The following is a 20817-nucleotide window of genomic DNA, read 5'->3' as shown; positions in this document are numbered from 1 at the left end:
GAATGAAAACATTATGTAAAAATTAAAAATTATTAAAAAATGTGGTGTCGCTACCGGCGTCCTGGCCTTCCAGTGTCATGGGAAGGTGCGGTATCCAAATGATGAGCCCATGCCGCATTGGGGCAAAACACTGGTAAGCTTTGACGATTGGAATGAATTTATAATGGACTCAATCATAAACTTTATTTTTACAATTTGCTTTATTTCGCGTGGACACAGCAGGTTTTATAGCGACGATAGGATAGGAAAGGCATAGGAGTGGGATGGAAGAGGCCGTGGCCTTAATTAAGATACCTGGTGTGAAAATAGGGAAAACACGGAAAACCATATTCAGGGCTGTCGGGATGAAACGAGAGAATCGTTATCAAAAGCTGCTCAAAACCTGGGTCAAAGAAAAAGGAAAAGAAAGCAGATATTAGAACAAATATGTAATGGAGCACGAATGGTATGGTAGAGATGGTACTCCAATCAAACGACAGAACACTGGGATATCTTCAGGAAACAAAGAAAAACTATTGCTAAAATCATCAGAAGAGAATAGCGACAATATAATAAAAACCGGTTTGAAAATATAGAAGACAACTTCAAGAAAAATAACACTAGAGAATTTTGCAGAACTTTTAAGGATAACTACAATACCAACCTCCAAGTTTCTGTTTTAAAAGAGAGGACGGTACATTAGCATTGAGTAACAAGGATAATTGCCACCATTTTGACCAATTATTTCGAAACCATTTTAAACCGCGAGGAACGCTGGAAAGGCTGAATTTCGAGAAGCCTACGCAGATGTATCCACATTCGAAACCACCGTGTCTCATGGACATAAAGAAAAACCATCAATGAATTCAAAAACAATAAAGCGCCAGGAGAAAATGGAAACTGAAATGCAGAAAACTGGCGGAGACAGAGCAATGGAAAACTTACAACTTTTAATCTGTGATATCTGGGAAAGTGAGAAAATACCTAGGGATTGGAAATGCGCCCTTATACACGCACTGTATAAGAAAGGAGACCACACCGACCCAAACAAGTATCGAGGACTATCGTTGTTACCTATTTCTTACAAAATATTTTCCAATGCGCTACTAAAATTAGTATAAGAACAGGAAGATCATCAAATAGGTGAATATCAAGGGGGATTTAGAAAGGGAAGATCCTGTATGGAACAGATATTTAGTCTGAAAAGTAGCATGAGAATTAGAATTATACGAGGGAAAAATACAGTGGTTGTGTTTGTAGACTTCAAAAAATCTTATGCCTCCGACGACCAGCAGACACTCTTCAATGTTTTGGAAGAATTTAATTGATGATAAAACAAGGCCAATTATAACTAAAACACTGACGGAAACCATCTCGAAATTTAAATTTCATGCGGGAATCTCAGATACCTTTCAGATCATGACAAGAGTCTGGCAAGGTGACGGATTTATCACCGATGTTGTTCAACATTGTCTTGGAGAAAGTAATAAGATCTTGGACGAAAACCATAGAAGAAGAAGAAATAGAAGGAATCTAGGCACAAAGAATCAGAATGTGAAGGTGGATTGCTTGGCATTCGCTGATGACATGGCATTGTTGGTAGGAGATAAAGAAGAAGCCCAAGTAATGCATGAAACATTACTTGAATTTGCAAAGAAAGCATGACTTGCGATTTCACATGAAAAGACATAATACATAGAATACAAACGCAAAGCTACTGGATTCCCCTGGACCAAACAAGTGGACAAAGATCTTGCACAGCTTAATATTAATCAAGCCGCCATTACTGACAGAAATGCATACCGTTTAATGGTCAAAACTAAACCTTTCCTAACATCCCTTACATCAGCTAGCCACAAAGGAGCCGGGAATTGGTCAGAGGAGCGCAGGAAAGAATTCAGCGAGAAAATGAAGGAATACTGGGCCAACAGGAAGGCTCAAGAGGCCACTAAGAATACAATCCAGTATGCTAAAAGGGGCAGACGACGACAAAAACACAGCTAGAACACAAGCACCGTGGTCCACAGATGGCCTAAACGCAAAGAAAATAATAATAATAATAATAATAATAATAATAATAATAATAATAATAATAATAATAATAATAATAATAATAATAATGTTCCGCTCCAAGTCTAAATGGTTAGCATGCTGGCTTTTGGTCCGATGGGTTCCGGGTTCGATTCTCAGCCGCGTGGGGGATTTTAACATGAATGCCGTCTTCAGCATTAGAATTCATCTTAAAATAGACGGGGTCCCATCCTCACAGACGCTCAGGTCGTCTATAAGGCGTCCACTTGAAAGACCTGCACCGGAGCTTCCCAGCGGACACATGTCATTATATAATAATAATAATAATAATAATAATAATAATAATAATAATAATAATAATAATAATAATAATAATAATAATAATAATAATAATAATAATAACCCTGCCATCCTGGACCCAATGTGTGGGAAGCCAGCCTCCGTCTATCACAAGCCAGAACAAAGTGGTGACTGATAGAGGTGTTACACCTCTTTAAAAATCCGTGGTCCAGCTGGCCCGGCTGGTAGTACCTTGTGAGGGTCCCTGCCAGGTTTACGGTGAAGATAGTCAACGGTTTGAAAGGCGGAAGACGACAACCAAGTCCCAATGGCGGATAAAGCGGATGAACTATCTTCATTTAGCAGCGTCTGTTCTTCAGTGAAGCGGCTGCGAAATGCATCTGAATCCGGAGGAGCGGCCTATTATTGAGCTCCAGTGCTTGGTTCTACTACCGGGAAAGAGTTTTCCTACCCAAACTTTTTTGAACAACCAAGCATCATGGAATGTCGTCACAAAAAGGACACTACCCCAGGTGGTACCTTTGAGGGAATCTACCGCTCCTAAGAGCGCAATCTGGCCTGTGGATTCTGGGGAGCCTGAACCAAGATGCTTTGAGGACATTGCTACACGTACAAAATTCAAGACGAAACAGAAATACTACTTTGGGACGCTGAATGTCAATTCACTACTGAAAGTGGGAAAGCACAGAGAATTGGCGATGATGATGGACAAACACAACATAACCATCTTAGTCATCCAAGAAACCTAGATGAAGACATAATGGACATTGAGGGGTATAGGATTTATGAAGGCAAAAGGCTATGAAAATAGGTAAGAACATGCCTTTACTTGGCATAGCTTTTGTTGTTTATAAGAAGGTTGTCAGTTCAATCGTGGACATCTTCAGCCTCTCTGAGAGACTTTTCATTCTAACTCTCAGCTTTGGCAACAAAGGATACACACTGATCAATGTGTATGTACCGATCACTGAGGACAACAGACGTAATCCTGAGAAAGTCGAACAGTTTTGGGACCTTCTTGAAGAACAGTTGGAGAAAATACCATCTAAGAACTTCAAGATCTCATTAGGTGACTTTAACGCTCAGCCGGGAATAGAACCACAATTCAGATCAACAATTGGAAACTATCCTGCTCACAAAATGACTAATAGAAATGGTATAAGACTCGTCAATCTGTGTCGTAACTTCAATCTTCAGATAATGTCAACATTCTATAAACACAAGCCAAGCAAACAAAAACTTGGCGATCACAAGGCAATGTGTGTGAGAGAAACAAATTGATCATGTAGCAATATCCAAGAGAGCGATTAAGGAAATAATGGACGTTAAAGTGCAGAGAAGTTCCCAGTTTGATTCAGATCATTACCTCCCAGAGATCAACATTAACTTCGTTCCTCTCAATAAGGCCCTAAAACCAGGAAACAGAATTTACAAATACGACCTTCGAAAGTTAAAAATCAATCAAAATGTCTTAGAACAACACCACCAGAAACTGACATTTGAATCTCATAAATGGACGGACATCGCCTCCAAGATCCAACAAGCAGCTAATACTGCAATACTGACAGCTAAGAAGAGAGAACATAGATGGTGAAATGAGGTCTGTGATGAAGTGCTGACGCAAAAAACCAAATGCCTGTAAAATGTGGAACTCGATGCGAAGATCTTCAGGGCTGCCGATAGTGGGATTCGAACCTACTATCTCCCGGATGCAAGCTCACAGCCGCGCCGAAGGGCTAAGCGACTATATGAGAAAATGCAGTTAGAACAAGTCGATCAAGATTTCCGGAAGAAATAGTTCCAGAGACTTCTATCAAACATTCAAGACTACTTTGAGAGGGTGCCAAGCCCCCAGCCTTTGTTTTAGAGATGAAAATGGAAAGCCGGGCTTGACCAACAAAGAAAACTGTACGATCATGTGTCGGTACTTTGAAAACCTCTTTAATTGTGATAAACCAAAAGAGAGATTCTCTGTGTGCGGTCCGATCCACAAACTACCCAAATCACTCCCTCCTCGTAAAGAGTAGATCAAACAGATTATAAACAGCTTAAAGAATAATAAGGCAGCTGGTGAAGATTCGATAGTGGCAGAACTACTGAAACTGACAAGTGACGAAACTATAGATGTGCTAGTCAAGCTATTTGAAGATATTTGGAGAACTGGGATAATAGCAACTGAATGGCTGTCAGCACTAATCCACCCTCCGCACAAGAAAGGTGATAAAAAGAATGTCAACAATTATAGAGGCATCTCATTAGTATCTGTTCCCTAACTTATAAGTTTTTTTCTCCAAAGCAGTTCATAACCGAATAAAAACTCACCTTGGCCAACAGACTGGGAAATATCAGGCTGGCTGCAGAAAAAGCCGTTCGTGCTCAGAACAGATCATTAACCTGAAGAGCATCATCAGGTACAAGAAAACAGGAGGACACAGGTAGGTGCTTGTCTTTGTTGATTTTCAGAAAGCATATGACTCCAATGACCGCGAGTCATTAATGAATATTTCGGAAGAGTTTGGAGTGGACGATACGTCAGAAAATTCGGTCAAAGAAACTGTAACCAACAGTGCCGAAAGTAAAATTTATGGGAGAGATCTCAGAACTGTTTACAATCAGAACGTCAGACAGGGAGATGGACTATCCCCACTCCTCTTCAACTATGTTTTGGAAAAATCCATTCGAGAATGGAGGAAGTTGTTAGACCAAGAAGAAACAAAGGAACATCAGTTCAGACTTGGTCCTAAGCACAAAGGAGTGTACGTTGACTGCCTGGCCTTTGCGGATGTTCTGGCCATTTTTGCTAACAACATAGATTCAGCAGTCAACAAGATCAATAGGTTTTCAGAAGTTGCTGAGAAGGTAGGATTCCAGGCCAAATATATGACAAACATCTGTGATGGACCTGAATGGATGATCACTAATCTTAGAAAAATCGGTCGAGTCAAGAATTTCAGATATCTTGGTGAAGTCATCCAGGAGAATGGATTAGAAGAGGAAGCAATCAATGTCAGGATGAGGAAGTTAGACCAGACATACCAAATGACAAAGAATATCTATAATAAAAAGTCTATGAGTATAGGGGCCAAGTTCCGACACTATAACACAGTTGTAAAACCTGAGGGATTATATGCGTCTGAAACTTTGACCTTAAGTAGTAAAGGTCAAGCTGACCGGCTGGAAAAAGGAGAGCGCAGGATACAAAAAAAATCCAGGTAATATGTGCGTTGATGTACAGTGGCAAATGAGACCAAATGAGGATTTGTACAGCAATACAGGACCTCTCACACCGTCACTTAAAAAGAGACGGCTGTTATTTTAGGCCACCTCTTGATGATGACTGATGATCGACTATCAAAAAGAATATGTAATTTTATTCAATCTAAGGCAACAAGGCCGAGATGGTTTCAGGAATGCGAAAAATATCTGATGCAGAATGGTATTTCAGACCAAGAAGTTCATGAAAGGAACGCATTCAGAAGATTGGTGAACAACTATCAAGGTTTGAAAATGCATCAACTTCCAGAAGACGGAAAGGACCTTTGTCGGAAGAGCATAAACAGGCACTCGTCGCTGGGCTCAGAAGATACTGGCAGGAAGTCAAAGCCGGAACAAAAACAAGACCTAGACACTAAAATGAAGTTGGTTGTTACCACGCAGTCCATAGAGGATCAACTCGATATATAAAAAATAATAATGATACGATCAAACACCGCGACTGCTCTATGGAAAGCGCGATGGGAAGTGTGCGATGAAGAAGGTCCAAATAAGCGTGTGGATAATGTTTCCATCAACTTCAAGGTGAAGAAATGTCTGTTGGATCTCACAGTAGGCCCTACCCTTTGAGAAGAACACACAACCGGCGTCACTAATGGACCGGGAGAAGAAAGCTGCTTACTGCCCATGTGTCCCTAACTTAAGTGAGAGCTACAGTACAATGGGATGCACATGGGAAGTGAATGGTGTCCTCCATGGAGCCAGGGGGACCTCTTTTAAGGGCACAAGCCCCTTTCGCAAGACGGTGGAATTAACATTCAACAATTTACAACAGGTCCTGAAGAATTACCTTTTCCATTTTAGTCACTCATTTGTAGACTTGTTTGTTGTCTTTCAGTTTTTAATTGTCTCTTGCTATTTCTTGATGTTTGCAGTATTTCAGCGTCTGTCTCTCAGCACAGTCTATAGCAAAATGAAGCTTCCAAGAAGCCTTTGTCTCGTTAAACGTTGCAAGTGTTTGGAATACGAGTGTTGATTAGTAATAGCATTTATATCACGATTAGTGTTTCTGGATGCCGTGAAAAACCTACTCATTGGATTAGTCGTGCTGCAGTAAAGCAATGGCGAACCACCTCACTCCTTCACTTGCCCAGTAAGCTTCATTATGGCGCCACCGTCGGTCCGTTGCAAATTGCATAACCTTCAGTGGTACTATCTAACGATCCAACCAACAACTTGTTAGACAGATCTGATGTGGAAAAGAGGCATTGCAACCGATTCATTTCAATATAAAATTATCGAACTCGTCGAAAAGTCAAATAAACTCCTAACTTATCTGAAGTGAAGGGAAGAAGTGTTTTGCCCAGTTTGGTAAGAGTGTAATTCTAAACAACGAGCTCTACCTATAACAGGAACCTCAACAGATAAGGTGTTGGTTTGATGTGCAATTCTTTACTACTATGAATTCTCGACTTTCAAATAGGGATACATCTCATTTACAGCGTATGTATTCTTGTGCATGTCTTGTTACAAATCATAGCCAGCATCAAGTATTCGGGAGAGTTAGTGAGTTAGAACCCCACTGTTGACAGTCCTGAAGATGGATTTCCATGGTTTCCCATTTTCACACCGGGAAAATGCTTGGGCTATAATACACTATAATTAATAAAATGACAGCATAGTGACTATAGTTCAGGAGCGTTTAGGCTCTTCTCCCAACCCTGAACACGTTTCTCTCTAACATCCTAATGAAATACGCTGGTTGAACCACTTTAGCACAGCATCACGTTCTACTTGATCGGTTGTGAAACGCTTAGGCCTATTCTTTAAGTCTATTTTCAGCAGACCATAGACGTGGCTATCGCAAGTGAGAAGGCGAATGATTCATTGAGCCCCCAGCGAAAACAACGCAGACTATCCATTGTTGCGTTAGCGGCATTTTGACGTACTTTACTGTGAAGCACAAGCACACTTCGTGACCGTTTCCCGGTCAGTGCACTTTCTTCGCACAAGAATTGAATCATACCACGTCGTATTCGTTTGGACGTAATCATTAAGCACGAATTTCGCTTGAAATTCATCCTATGTTTAGCAGACTCTGACTGAACTGCTCCTCGGGCTGAGAAACTCTTCAAGGAAGGACTAGCTACGGAGTTGTGGTTCTTTAAGTCCCAACCGACCAAATAAGACGATTGCATGCGATATGAGCGGGGCAGGGTGGAACTAAGAGTAGGAGTAAGACTAATCAGAACAAAAGGTTGGCCAGTGATTAGTGAAATGTACATTTATTTGTGTAGATTGATTGTATTATGTGATACCAGTCACGAAACCATAAAATTTGGGGTATATTTATGCAAGTGTCGACATAATCTTTTATATTTTCGTGTCGGGAGACTAGCTACAGAACTGTAGTTCTTTCAGTCCCAACCGACCAATGAGAGCCTTGTGTGCGATGTGAGCAGGACGTGATGGGCCTAGGAGTAGGAGTTGGAGTAAGACTAACCAGAAGGTTGGCCCGGTACTCTTCTACAGGAGTACGCGGAGAGAACTTTCTAGTGAAATGTACAATTTACTAGATTGATTACAATTCGAAACACCAGTAGGGATCCATAAAACTTGGCGTATATTTATGCAAATATCGACATAATCTTTTACATTTTCGTGTCGGAAGACTATCTACAGAGCTGTAGTTCTTTTAGTCCCAACCGACCAATGAGAGGCTTGTATGCGATTTGAGTGGGACGTGATGGGACTAGAAGTAGGAGTTGGAGTGCTCCACTAAAGGAGTGTGCGGAGATATATTTCTAGTGAAATGTAAATTAAGTTGTGTAGATTGATTACACTTTTGTTTTTTACATTCTTGTGTTCGTGATGTAAAGTACTCAAAGCTAAAATAGGCTTAATTCAAACGCACGTTATGTGATATTTAGAGGGTTTGCTTTGAGTACTCAGACAATATATCCCTCCGTTCATTTATCTTTTGCAAATAAGTTATTTTATTTTAATTTTCATTTCTTCCGTAAAGAATGGCTAAGGAGCGCGAGGGTATGAACTGTTCGTGTGGCGAGGTATTGAGGGGTATGAGGGAGGAGTTGGAGAGTTTGAGGGAGATAATTAGGATTCTCACAGAAGACAGGAAGGAAGATAGGACTCCCTCAAACAATGTACAGGTTACAGTAGGTGTACAAGAGGGAGGGGAAGGAAAGGGGGGGAGTTGTAGAAGACAGGTGGTCTAATGTTCTAAGGGGAAGGATATTGCAGGTTGAGGGCTCTATTCAGGATCAGAATTCAGGACAGGTGTCTGTGCGAAATCGGTACGAGTCACTCCAGGTAGAACAACAGAGGGAAGATGAGGGACAAGGAACTGTTGCTGAGATGAGTGGAAGTAGGAGTAAGGGAAAAGGTAGGAAAGGGAAATGTAGACTAGAGGATAGGAATAGACAGGTGGAACAGGGTCATGGGAAGGAAAAAAGGGAGGAGGAAGTAGCTTCTGCAGCTATCTGGAAAGATACGGCTGACCAGGAGGGAGGGGATCAAATGAGGTGGGTAGGGTTGAGGCTCTGGTCATTGGGGGATTCCATCGTTAGACACGTGGGGAAAGTGTGTGGAGGAAAGGGAACCAGGGTAGAATATTATCCAGGAATTAGGTTGAGGCAGATGTTGAGGAAAGTAGAAGAGAGGGAGGAGGGGAAGGAGAAGGTGGTAGTGTTTCACGTTGGTACCAACAACGTAACGCAAACTGATATAAGTACCAAAATTGTTGGAGATGTGTGGGATCTGGTAAATGCAGCACGGGTGAATAAGAAAGCGGAGATTGTTATTAGTGGAATACTGAGTAGGAGGGATACTGACTGGAGGGTGATTGGGGATTTAAATGAGACTATGGAGCGGTTATGTGGGAAACTGGGAGTGAAATTTCTAGATCCTAATGGGTGAGTAGGAGATAGGGATCTGCGCTCAGATGCCTTCACTTAAACCGCAGTGGTACGTATAAGTTATGAAATTTGTTTGGAAAGGTAATAGGGAGGTACATTCAGGGAAACGCGGTGGCCTAGGGAGCGGTGATAAGGGAACAGGGAACTGGAAATCAAGTATGGATGGCATAAAATTGTTAGTGTTGAACTGTAGAAGTATTGTAAAGAACGGAATAGAATTAAGTAATTTAATAGACATATATTTACCAGATATTGTAATAGGAGTTGAATCATGGCTGAGAAATGATATAATGGATGCAGAAATTTTCTCACGCAACTGGAGTGTGTATCGTAGAAATAGGATAGGAATGGTGGGAGGGGGGAGTGTTCATTCTGATGAAAGAAGAACTTGTAAGCTACGAAAAAGTTAAAGATGAGACGCATGAAATTCTAGGTGTAAGGCTCATTTCTAAAGATAATAGGAAAGTTGATATATTAGGAGTGTACAGACCGGGAAAGGGTAGCACTAACACGGATTCAGAATTATTTGATAAGATAATCAGCTATGTTGGAAACGACATGGAAAGAAATGTGATTGTAGCGGGAGATCTGAATTTACCAGTGTCAATTGGGAAGGAAATGCGAACGACGGGAAGCATGACCAAAAATGGCAAATAAGTTAATATGGGAAGGACAGCTGATTCAGAAAGTGATGGAACCAACCAAAGGGAATAATATACTGGATGTGCTGCTGAAAAAACCAGATGAGCTCTACAGAGAAACTGAAGTAATAAATGGTATTAGTGATCATAAAGCTGTTTTTGTCGTAGTTAAAAATAAACGTAATAGAAAGGAAGGTCTTAAAAGTAGGACTATTAGGCATTACCATATGGCTGATAAAGCAGGCATGAGGCAGTTTGTAAAAAGTAACTATGATCGGTTGAAAACGGTAAATAAAAATGTAAACAGACTCTGGGATGGGTTTAAATAAATTGTTGAGGAATGCGAAAACAGGTTTGTACCTTTAAGGGTGGTAAGGGATAGTAAGGACCCACTTTATTATAATAGAGAAATAAAGAAACTAAGAAGGAGGTGCAGACTGGAAAGATATACAGTTATAAATGGCTGTGGAAGTAAGAGGAAATGGAGAGAAATTACTAGAAAATGGAATCTAGCAAAGAAGTCAGCTAAGGAAAACATGATGGTAGGCATAATTGGCAGTCATACAAATTTTAGTGAAAAATGGAAGGGTATGTATAGGTATTTTAAGGCAGAAACAGGTTCCAAGAAGGACATTCCAGGAATAATTAATGAACGAGGGGAGTGTGTATGTAAGGATCTTCAAAAGGCAGAAGTATTCAGTCAGCAATATGTAAAGATTGCTGGTTACAAGGATAATGTCCAGATAGAGGAGGAGATTATGGCTAAAGAAGTATTAAAATTTACATATAATAACAATGACATTTACAATAAGATACAAACGTTGAAAACTTGAAATGCGGCTGGAATTGATAAGATTTCTGGGGATATACTAAAGACAATGGGTTGGGATATAGTACCATATCTGAAGTACATATTTGATTATTGTTTGGTCGGAGGAGCTATACAAGATGAATGGAGAGTTGCTATAGTAGCCCCTGTGTATAAAGGAAAGGGTGACAGATATAAAGCTGAAAATTACAGGCCAGTAAATTTGAAATGCATTATATATAAGCTTTGGGAAGGCATTTTTTCTGATTATATTAGACATGTTTGTGAAATCAATAACTGGTTCGATAGAAGGCAGTTTGGTTTTAGGAAAGGTTATTCCACTGAAGCTCAACTTGTAGAATTCCAGCAAGATATAGCAGATATCTTGGATTCAGGAGGTCAAATTTACTGTATAGGGATTGACCTGTCTAAAGCATTTAATAGGGTGGATCATGGGAGACTACTGGCAAAAATGAGTGCAATTGGATTAGACAAAAGAGTGACTGAATGGGTTGCTATATTTCTAGAAAATAGATCTCAGAGAATTAGAGTAGGTGAAGGTTTATCTGACCCTGTAATAATAAAGAGGGGAATTCATCAAGGCAGTATTATCGGACCTTTATGTTTTCTTAGATATATAAATGATATGAGTAAAGGAGTGGAATCAGAGGTAAGGCTTTTTGCGGATGATGTTATTCTCTATAGAGTAATAAATAAGTTACAAGATTGTGAGCAACTGCAACGTGACCTCGAAAATGTTGTAAGATGGACAGCAGGCAATGGTATGTTGATAAACGGGGTTAAAAGTCAGGTTGTGAGTTTCACAAATAGGAAAAGTCCTCTCAGTTTTAATTACTGCGTTGATGGGGTGAAAGCTCCCAACGGGGACCATTGTAAGTATCTAGGTGTTAATATAAGGAAAGATCTTCATTGCGGTAATCAAATAAATGGGATTGTAAATAAAGGGTACAGACCTCTGCATATGGTTATGAGGGTGTTTAGGAGTTGTAGTAAGGATGTAAAGGAGAAGGCATATGTGTCTCTGGTACCCCCTCGTGTGTGCTTCTACAATTGTAGGGGGCTAACCCTGGTTACCCTCTTCAATTGAAGATCCTCTTCGTGGTGAGGGGGACTAGTAGCTCCTTTCTTGCGATGCCGAATGGAGCCCCATTGGGTAAGCGTTCGGTATACAAGGAGGAGGAAGCTAAAGCACCGCCCAACCCTAAGGTGTAATGCGACCCGTGCCGATGGGGTGCATGGCACATGGGAGATGTGTCCTGAACGGAGCCTTCGAGATACTTGGCGCCTTCTCGAAGTAAGTAGCCTTACTCAGGTATGCGGGGCTCTCAGTTTTACCTAAACAGCGGACGGAAGCAGACGTTTGGAGCTGACAGTGCCGGTAGAGCGGGAGCGCAGTGTGTGCGGCGAGTGGGAAGAAAGACGGGAAGGAAGAGGTAGATGATTGGTGTGGACCAACATCGGGTGGTTATTGGAAGATGGCAGGGAAGATGGAAGACGGAAACAGCCTGGAGTGAAGGAGGTAAAGTGGAAACGAGAATTGTGGGTGAGACAATACAGGTGGCAGCGGTGATTATGGTACTGTTAATTATAAGGGGCGTGGAAGCAAATCCCGGTCCGACTCACAGTGGCAACATGAACTGGGAAGACGTGGAGGTTATAAGAAAAGTGATCAAAGAAGTTGTAGAAGAGGTCTGTCCGTTTGAACAGATTAAAAATGTGATGAAGGAACAAGTGAAAGAACTTGAAAATATAAGGCGATGGATACAAGTAAAAACGGAGGAAACAATGACCAAAGTGGAAACCAACGAGAGAGAAATTACATCACTCAAGACGAAGATAAGGAAGATGGTGGAAGAGATGGTAAAGTTGAAGTCAGTAGTAGAAGATGGTAATCAAGAAAGCAGGAATAAATGTTTATTCATATATGGGGTGCCGGAAGAAAAAGGTGAGGACAAAGTGCTGACTATATACAAAGTGGTGGAAGTCATCCAAAAAATGATGAAAATCAATTTTAGCGAAGCTGACATTGACGATGTGGGAAGGGTAGGTAAAGCACGGGGCAACAGACCGATAAAAGTTAAGTTGTTTTCCACCCTGATGGCGGAAATAGTGTTAAGAGGAGCGGATAATATACAGGGAGCAAAAATTCGGATTAAAAGAGATATGGGAAGAGATGGGATCAAGAATATAAACACCCTGAAAAGACATTTGGTCCGGGCTCGATTGCAAGGGTTAAGAGCCTACATCAACGGTCAATTATTAGTGGTAACCAATGGTCAATGGACCAAATATTGGACAGTAACGAAATTACGTGAAATGGAGCAGAATGAGAAGGAAGTGGTAATGGGGAAGAGGGTGGAGGAAATACGAACTACAGATAGTATAGTTCATGAAGACGGGCATGGAAACAAAGGAAAAACCAAGGAAAATAGGGCATTAGAAAAGAGCTTGCAACGAGAAGGAGACTTCACAGTAGAGGAGGCCATGCAGGTTATCGTTGAAGAGATGAGGAGGGAGTCCAAGACGAGGATTGAGGAGCTGAGGTCGGAGTTCGGTGCCAGAGACGAAAGGAAGAAACACGGAGTGAATGGGGGGGAGGAATCACAAGACATCACGAGTGCACATAAACGGAGTGAAAGGGAGGAGTCAGAAGCACGAGGTGGCTTGGTAAACGGGAGGAGCTTGAGCCTGAAAGAAATGTGGGAGAAGACGAGTAACCTGGACGTAGATGTAATGACAAGAAGTAAAAAAAAAACAAGCAGTAGTAGCAAGTAAATTGTTGAAGCTAAAGGGAACAGTGGAGGATGTGTGTTATTTGCAGTTGAAATAAGAGTGATCAAGTATTAAACTAGTAAGAGGTGAAGTGTGTATGGATAAAAGAAAACGAGCGTAGCGAGGCAGTGGAATTAAAGATCGGACAATAGTAATGAAACGTAAGGAGAAAAAGTGCACAGCGACACGTCAGTGGAGGTAACAATGTAACGGGAGGAGAAAGAGTGTTCAAGGACACGGCAACGGAGGTTACAAGATAGCTGGGTTTGCAACGTAGTAAAAATACAGGAAGGTCAGTGTTCAGAAAAGATTGTGCTGAGTAATGTACCAGGCCGGAAGAGACATGCCGCGTGTTTAATGAACAGACACCGTCTACTTACACTATTGTATCCTACATAGCAATATGTCATTGTGTAGACACGCTCCACAGCAATGTGTTATGGGTTTAGTTCGCACTCTACATAGAAATATGTTTTTGTTTAATATCTATATGCCGGGAGATAGTAGGTACGAATCCCACTATCGGCAGCCCTGAAAATGGTTTTCCGTGGTTTCCCATTTTCACACCAGGCAAATGCTGGGGCTGTACCTTAATTAAGGCCACGGCCGCTTCCTTCCAACTCCTAGGCCTTTCCTATCCCATCGTCGCCATAAGACCCATCTGTGTCGGCGCGACGTACAGCCCCTAGCAAAAAGAAATATCTATATGCAGCAATGCGTTATTGTTTTAATTTCTGATTATTATACTCCCAGACTACTTTTCTGCCACGGACAACAGACTGTCAATAAGGGTTGATCTCGGGTCATGCGGTAGTGTTTATTTGGCTTACTGCCTTTATTTTAATTTTTTTTACTTTTTTTTTATTTTATGTATCTGTTTGATTACCAGGTGACAGTATGTTTCTTTTCCTTTTGTGAGCTGGTTTAGGTAAGATTTGTTATTTTTTCTCCACATAAATGGATCATATACATATCATGTAGATCTGGAGAAAGAATAAAGAATAAAGAAAGAAATATGCGGGGCTCTGCCTGGGCGGACATATATTTCCCTAGCTAATCGTGGGACTTGAATGAATACGGTAGCCATCCATAAACCGGAGAGCTCTTCTGGGGCCTCCGAGAGAAACACTACAACAACAACCGAAGGGGACTCTTCGGAGATACCCTCGGATAGTTCATCTTCGACAGTTAGAGGGCTCACTCAAGAGGTGGGCAATCTACAGGTTCAGAAGAAGAAGCAGAAACAGCGCTCTGGCGCTGAGAAGAGGAGATATAAGAAGGCCTTAAAGGCCCGGGAGCAGGTCAAAGAGGGCTTAACTCCGGGAGCTGAGGGGCCTTCTAATACCACCACAGTAACAACTGTGGGGGGATCCAATGGGCACAAGAGGCGGGACCCTGAAAAGGGCTCTGCTTCTAGGGCACAGAGGACCCCACCCACAAAGATGCCAGCGGAGAAACGACTTCTGTCGGGGGCAACCCCAGAAGAAGATCTGCAGACCCGCAAAAAACCCAAGGTGGAATATGCCAGGATAGCTAAAGCTGGGATCAGGATGGCCATAGTACCTGTAGGATATCCTGACCAGCAGCTAACCGAGAAACAGGTGGAAGCTGTGGAAGAGGCTATCACCAATCTGATAGACGAGCTTCCGGAGCAGGGGCCCATTAAGCCTCAGTTCCTGGATTGCTATCTGTCGAGAGGTGCGGCCGTCATCATAGCCGAGAACGACGAGACTGTAGCATGGCTTTCCAGTCTTGTTACAGGCATACAACCGTGGGAAGGAGCCAAGATCACAATTGTGGGCATGGATAAACTTCTTTCCTACAAGAGAGTCATGGTCTGGATACCAGGACAACCAAAGGACAACAATGTCCTTCTGGGAAGAATGGCACGCCAGAACCATGGCTTAAATCCCACCAGCTGGAGGGTCTACGACCGCAAGGAGGAGAAGAGAGGTGTCCGACTTGTGGTTAGCATGGACTCCAGGGACGTGGAGAAAGTGGTGGGGAAGATCTTCTGCGGGGTGCATGTGGCTACCTTCACCTTGGTGGAGGGCAAGCGTGACAAGCAGAGGACCAACCCCACCACAGAAAATACCGAGACTAACAGGGGCGAAGAGCAGGAGCCCGGACAGGAACCTGGGCCAGCCAAGCCTCAAGACTCATCGCGGGAGGCGGAGCAGCACGTTCCGGAGACCACATAAGGTAAAGTATTGCATGAAGGTAAGAATGATTACTTTCATACAAGCAAATATACAACATTGTATAGCGGCCTCTAGGGTACTTATTAGAAGTATCCAGAAGGGCAGGTTTTCGGTCGCCCTGATACAAGAACCCTGGCTTAGACAGGGGCATATCATGGGACTAAAATGTGCAGGGTTCACTCTAATCAGTGGAATAGCAGAGGAGAAGCCTAGAGCATGTATACTAGTTAAAGATCACAACGCCTGGGCTATACCAGGCTTCATTACTAGAGACCTGGTAGCAGTCCTTGTGAGATATGAAGAGGGCGGACAGCTAAAAGACTTGGTTGTCTGCTCTGCATATTTCCCAGGAGACTCTGAAACTCCACCCCCGCCGGAGGAGTTCAAGAGACTGGTGATATACTGTAGGAAACAAGGATTAAACCTCATAGTAGGATGTGACGCCAATGCTCATCACAGCATTTGGGGAAGCAAATATACAAACCGAAGGGGAGAGCCCCTCATAGAATTTCTATGTACAACTGATCTTGAGATCATGAATATTGGTGATACCCCTACCTTCATTAATAATAGGAGTGAGGGGATCGTAGATCTTACCCTGGGTTCCATGGGAATCATACAGGAATTTAAAGACTGGAAGGTTTCTTTGGAGCCTTCCTTGTCAGACCATAGACACGTTGTGTTTTATGTAGAGGGCTCCCTCGGGATACCGTCTTACAGAAACCCTAGACGAACCGATTGGACGTCTTTAGGGGAGGACGTGAGGAGGGGACTGGAGGGAGGACCCTCAAATATAATTAAAAACAAAGAGGTGCTGGAGCTCAGTGTGAGTTTTCTCACACGGACACTGGTTATCTCTTATGAATTAAACTGCCCTATTGTTAAGGCAAAAAGCGTAACAGGAAGTTTCAAGTGGAATAGTTATCTTGAACACCTGAGGAGAAATACACGAAGGCTCTGGAATAAATACAGGGAACTTCAGGATCAAGAAAGCCTAGATTCTTACAAAGAATCACAAAGAAGGTACAAGTCAGAAGTCAAAAAGGCTTCTGGGAAATCTTGGAGACAGTTTTGTGAATCCATTGAAAGTCAACATAAGCGGCAAGGCTTCATAAAATTTTAACCTTGGATAGAAGGGCAAGGCTGGGTTCACTGGAGTCGCCTTCGGGTGGACACACATCCACAGAGAGGGAGACCCTGAACTTACTGCTTGATGCCCACTTTCCAGGTTCGGTAGTCACGAATAGTGAGGTAGAATCGAGCGGATCCTTCAGACCCGATAAAAGTGGCTGGAAGGAAGCCGCAGAGATTGTTACCCCAAGAAGGGTTAAGTGGGCATTAGAATCCTTTGCCCCTTACAAAAGCCCAGGGGTGGATGGGATCTTCCCGGCACTTCTTCAGGAAGGGGGGGGGGGTCCTTATACCATACCTGGTCAGAATCATTAGAGCCTGTCTCACTATGGGGTACGTGTACTCCTTGTGGCGTCAGGCGAAGGTGGTGTATATACCTAAACCCGGAAGGTCTTCATATACTAGACCTAAGGATTATAGACCCATTAGTCTAACGTCTTTTCTACTTAAGACATTGGAAAGACTGGTAGATAGACATATCAGGGAGAAAGTATTAAGGGACTTTCCCCTGAATTCTCATCAACATGCGTATCAACCAGGGAAGTCGGTTGAGACGGCACTACACCAGCTAGTTTCTAGGCTGGAGAGTGCCTTGGATCAGCAACAACTTGCTATGGTTGTATTCCTAGATATAGAAGGGGCCTTTAACTATACATCTTTGGGCTCCATAGAGCGTAGTCTAGAGAGAAGAGGAGTGAGCAGTATGCTCATAAAATGGATTATGGCCTCACTGCAGGGCCGTCAAGTTCTGTTTACTCTCAACGCTGTAATGTTGAAAGCTAATATAGACAGGGGTTGTCCACAGGGAGGAGTATTATCACCAACATTATGGTGTCTGGTAGTGGATGAACTACTTACCAGGTTAAACGTTGGAGGAATATACGCCCAAGGCTATGCAGATGACATAAGCCTGATGGCGGTAGGAAATTTCCCCGGCACGGTTTCCGAGCTCGTACAAAGCTCTTTACGTAGGGTGGAAAGATGGTGCCACGAGACAGACTTGTCGGTTAATCCCGATAAGACGGAGCTCGTGGTATTTACCAGCAGGAGGAGGCTAGACGGACTGTCAGAGACTTTCCTATTCGGGAAAAAATTAGCTAAGACAACCTCAGTTAAGTACCTAGGGGTAATCCTTGAGGCAAGACTGAGTTGGAAGAAACATATACAGTAGATCATAAGGTGGATAAGGCCCGCAAGATTATGTGGGCCTGTCGCAGGGCCGTCGGGAAGACTTGGGGCCTAAGACCTAAGGTGGTCCAGTGGCTCTATATCTCTATTGTACGGCCCACGATAACCTATGAATCTTTAGTCTGGTGGCCAGGCTCGGAGAGTAAAACTGTGACCACCAGGTTAAACAGTGTCCAAAGACTTGCGTGTCTAGGAATAACAGGGGCACTGGATACTACACCATTATGTGCAATGGAGGCCATCATAGGTTTTCCCCCCTTACATTTATATGTTAAGGTAATAGCGGAAATGAGTGCCTATCGCCTCTGGTCACTCGGAGGATGGTCCTTCAAAAACCCGAATAGAGGTCATGCCTCTATTCTTACAAGGCTCCACCAGACTTGCCCTATGACAATGATGATCGGGGATCATAGCTTTAATTTGAATTATAAATTAAGAGTGGTGATACCCACAAGGGAGGAGTGGGCCGCGGATGCTGGGGCCCATCTTAAGTCTGCGGGCTGTACATGGTACACAGATGGCTCGCGGACGGAGACGGGCACAGGCGCCGGGGTCTGGGGGCCTAAGAAAAGGCTCTCCCTTCCTATGGGTAAATATGCTACTGTTTTCTAGGCCGAAGTATACGCAATACTAGCCTGTGCTGTATATACCTATGGAATATGCCTGGACGCAGAAGATGCATCACTATCTGCAGTGATAGCCAGGCAGCACTAAAAGCACTATGTGCAGTTAAAACAACATCAAAATTGGTATTGGAATGCCAAAGGATGTTAGATCAGTTGTGTGAATTTAGCTCAGTTACCCTATTATGGGTCCCTGGGCACACAGGTATCAGTGGAAATGAAGCAGCTGACAAACTAGCGAAACAAGGCTCAAAAGGTTCTTTCACAGGACCAGAGCCCTTCCTGGGAGTTTTACTCCGAAGTGTGAGACTGGTAATATCCCAGAGGACAAACCAGTCTCACTTTGATATTTGGAAGAGGTTAACTATAGCAAGGCAGGCACGTGAACTTATCAAAGAGCCTAGCCAAAGTTATAAAAAGGTTCTAATGAATTTGAATAGGACCAGAATGAGAATGGTAGTTGGACTGTTAACAGGCCACAATACCTTACAGAGACACCTACACATCATGAAAATCACACAGGATCCGATGTGTAGAAGATGCGGTAAGGAGGAGGAGGAGACCTCCGCGCATGTGTTATGTCAGTGCGAGGCTCTTGCAAGCACCAGACATCGATACCTTGGCTCACATTTTGTGAGCCTGGAAGACATCAGGAATGCCAATATCCGGACACTGGTATCCTTTATAGGAGCACTAGGGCTGGACTAGGCAAACCTGTTTAAGGGGCACAAAGGGTCTTCATAGACCTACGTGTGGAGCTCTGCGAAGACAGGGCTCACCCATTTCTTATCTATCTATCTATGTCTCTGGTAAGACCCCAACTCGAGTATGGTTCCAGTGTATGGGACCCTCGCCAGGATTACCTGATTCAAGAACTGGAAAAAATCCAAAGAAAAGCAGCTCGATTTGTTCTGGGTGATTTCCGACAAAAGAGTAGCGTTATAAATATGTTGCAAAGTTTGGTCTGGGAAGAATTGAGAGAAAGAAGAAGAGCTGCTCGACTAAGTGGTATGTTCCGAGCTGTCAGCGGAGAGATGGCGTGGAATTACATTAGTAGATGGATAAGTTTGAGTGGTGTTTATAAAAGTAGGAAAGATCACAATATGAAGATCAATTTGGAATTCAAGAGGACAAACTGCGGCAAATATTCATTTATAGAAAGGGGAGTTAGGAATTGGAATAACTTACCAAGGGAGATGTTAAAAAAATTTCCAATTTCTTTGAAATCATTTAGGAAAAAGCTAGGAAAACAACAGATGAATCTGCCACCTGGGCGACTGCCCTAAACGCAGATCAGTAGTGATTGATTGATTGATTGATTGATTGATTGATTGATTGATTGATTGATTGATTGATTGATTGATTGATTGATTGATTGATTGATTGATTGATTGATTGATTGATTGATTGATTGATTGATTGATTGATTGATTGATTGATTGATTGATTGATTGATTGATTGATTGATTGGGAATTAGTGTGACAAGACACCTGAAAGGAAAAAACCCAAACAATCCACAACTGCATATATCACAAATAATGTCCGCGCAAAAAACAACATACCCACGTGCTTGTCACGGGCCATTGTCGGCAGCCCAGCCGCCTGGGACTCTTGCGAGCGAAGTTACTGAGGGAGAAGAGTAGGAACTAAAAGAACTGCTCCCAAAACACTGTTCAATTCAGAGACTGAGCAGTTCTCACACTAGTCCTTCCGGTGAACTACTGTTACCCATCTCCAGCAGACTCATTTCTGAAACTGACCACTTTCTGAACTGTTACTGCAAACAGCAAGACATGCAGTGCTGCCACCCCTTGGCTGTTCAGTTAGATACTTGTAGTTTTGGTAGTGTTTCAATTGAACAACCCTTATAGATACATTTGTATTTTCGTAGACAATTCTATACGACTGTGTATTCTTGTTTTACAAATAAAGATACTTCCCTACAAAAGTGTCTAATTTCTTGTACATTCATT

Source organism: Anabrus simplex, chromosome 3 (genome assembly GCF_040414725.1).
Source record: "Anabrus simplex isolate iqAnaSimp1 chromosome 3, ASM4041472v1, whole genome shotgun sequence".
Lineage (NCBI taxonomy): Eukaryota > Metazoa > Arthropoda > Insecta > Orthoptera > Tettigoniidae > Anabrus > Anabrus simplex.
This window is presented reverse-complemented; position numbering follows the sequence as displayed.